Source organism: Marmota marmota, unplaced genomic scaffold (genome assembly GCF_001458135.2).
Source record: "Marmota marmota marmota unplaced genomic scaffold, marMar, whole genome shotgun sequence".
Taxonomy (NCBI): domain Eukaryota; kingdom Metazoa; phylum Chordata; class Mammalia; order Rodentia; family Sciuridae; genus Marmota; species Marmota marmota.
The window spans coordinates 1-2,763 of NW_026012164.1; the positions used below are offsets into that span (position 1 = coordinate 1).

The 2,763-nt window shown below is 32.1% G+C and overlaps 1 pseudogene; it reads right to left on the reverse strand.

Moving 5' to 3' along the window:
- Positions 1–1,887: 1,887 nt before the first annotated feature.
- On the reverse strand, positions 1,888–2,402 carry LOC107134980 (annotated as a pseudogene).
- Positions 2,403–2,763: the final 361 nt, after the last annotated feature.

Consider the following 2,763-nt stretch of genomic DNA (forward strand, 5'->3'; position numbering starts at 1 on the left):
TTTATTAAGTGTTTCTAAGATTATTTTGCTTTATCATGCTTCTTATTTCTTGCAAAAGCCTTAAAAGCTTATTTTAATTAGAATTATTTATATATAAAATAATAGAAAGCATTGTAGGGCAATATTTTTGGGGGGATTTTAAAGGGCATTTTTAATATGTAACAAGTAATTTCAAAAGTATGAGTACATATCAACAAAGCTTAGTTATTTAGGATTTACTTTTGTAAAAGCATGATAAGTATTAAATGTTATATTTGCAATTTAAATATTATATCATAAATAGAAAACATGAAACATTCAAAGTTAACACTGATATACCACACCCAACTTGGATTTAGATCCTGAGAATTTTATATTTTATAGAATGAAATCTTCAGTTTTGGCAATGCTTATATTATATCATATTATTTCTTATTATTTCTACCAAATATTTCTGAAATTTAGGATTGGTATTAAAAGTATTTATTTCTTTTCTTGAATATTCTAAACATGCCAATTTGGATTAACCTTCAAATTTTAAGGGCATAAAAGATATACAAATAGAGTACATGTTTTAATACAGGATAATTCTGTTTACAATTATGACAAAAATACCTTTGATTTTTTTTACACATTAAAAAAAATCTTAAGGGAACAAAAGTTATTTTGGGCCAAGTTATTTCTTAGTACAAATTAATATATCATACACCAATCAGTTTTTCAGCCAACAGCATTAAAAAATTGCCATTATTAAAACTTACAGAAACAAAACTCAAAGTATTCCAACACCTAAAATAAGAAATAAGAAATTTGCAAATTAAAAAATTTTAAATGTTGCTTAGAAAATGTTTATGCCTTACTTCTACTCTCAAATTCATTTTTACTGCATGACATACATAATTCTATATTTAAAAAGACTAGCCAAATTATTTAATAATATTTATAGAATGTTACCTCTCTGGGTAGACATGTTTCACACAATAGTTTTTAATTAAGAAGAAATCACTTGACAGTTTTAATCACAATTTATGATTGATTGATAAGTGGATTAACAATCTATTCAGTAATTTAGACCAATACAAGGATTAATCTGATAAATGCTCATTGTGCAATTCTGTCAACTGGTCAAGCCAAGAATTTGACAGATATTTCACTCAGTTGGATTACATATTTCTGTGTGTCATTGATCAAGAAAAGTGGGTATACAATGTCAAGCTTTTTCCTGTTATTTTTTTAAGAGCAGCTCAATGATTGGGGGAGGGGTGATGTTGTTTAGTACAATACAGAGAACATACTGGGAAAGTATAATACTTAACATTAATGCCAGTATTTATTCCATTAGGGTAATAACTAAGGATATTACTAATTTTTGCATTATTTGCTTTTTAAAAACAAATAAAAGCCATTAACTTGAACTTGAGCTATATACATAATACATACACAACCTTAAACAAAATACTTCTTTTTCATAAGTAATGTGACATTCAAAATATTGGAAACAGTATCTGTGCTGATTTGTATTTTGACTTAGTGGAACAAGAAGAAAATAACATTCAATTGGGAAGGGATATACTGATAATAAAGTTCTTAAAGTTCAAAACTTCCCCTCCCTTTGTATTTACTACAGGCTGTACATTGTCCTGAGAAGATTCATTATGAAAAATGTCAATCACAGCTTTAATAAAGTACTTTGGAAGGAACTAGTGAGAAAGCAAATTAGAAGGTCAGGCTTCATCTTGTTTTCAAATAAGTGGTCTTAATTTTTCTTCTTATAGAAAAAAAATTGAAATCAGTTTATTATAAATATATCTAAACCATTAATTTTTTGCAGATTTCGGGTAAAATCCAGCACATTGTTTATACAAAGTCTATGTGAAGAGATTAGTAGAGATCATCTAATCTTCTAATCTAAAATTGTGACATCATCCATTCAAGTTGTTGGTGTAATCCCTTGCCCATAAAAGCTCAGCATGCCTGGATGCTGTTCTGATGATCTTTAATAGAAGTTAGCTTTAAAAACTGGAAGACTTCTGCTACACTCATGCATTCTTTAACATCTTGTTTATTAGCAAAGGTCAGTAATCTTGGAGGTCCTCATGTGCTAAAATTTTGTAGAGGAGTTCTCTAATTACAGAAATCCTCTCTCTGTCTGTACTGCCCACAACTACTATTACAAACTTCATGTGAGTATAAAAAGTATTCCAGGAAGAGATTCTTGGTCACCAATATCCTACATTAGGAAACGTGTATTATCAATCGCTATCTCTTCTACATTACTTCCTATTGTAGGGGATGTATGTACAACTTCATTTAGAATATTGGTAAAGGATGGTACTTTTTCCTGCATTAGCCAATCCAACAAGGATAACTTTGTGCTCCTGATGGTTGAACAGTCTTGATATCCTGGTGAAGAGAATTCCCATTCTCAGGCAGTGGACCTCCTCCAGCCACCAAGGCCACTTGGCTTCCCCTGGCTCAGGCTAAAGGGTAGAGAGACATGCACTGGAGCCTCTGCCTCTGCTGCTGTTGCTGTTCCCACACTAGCCACCAGCTTGCTTCCAGGGAATGGGAGGGAGGCCAAAACCTAGGCCGTCCTGCCATACTTGAGGTCCGGCTGCTGCTGAGGCCACTGCGGCACTCACCTGGCTTGTGGACACAGCTGCTGAGTTGCCTGTGACCAAATCTTGGGCCACTGTCATCCCCCAGCTCCTCCCAGCCGGCCGCTTTAGGAATGAATGAAAAAAAAAAAAAATATATATATATATATATATATAAAATTTTAAA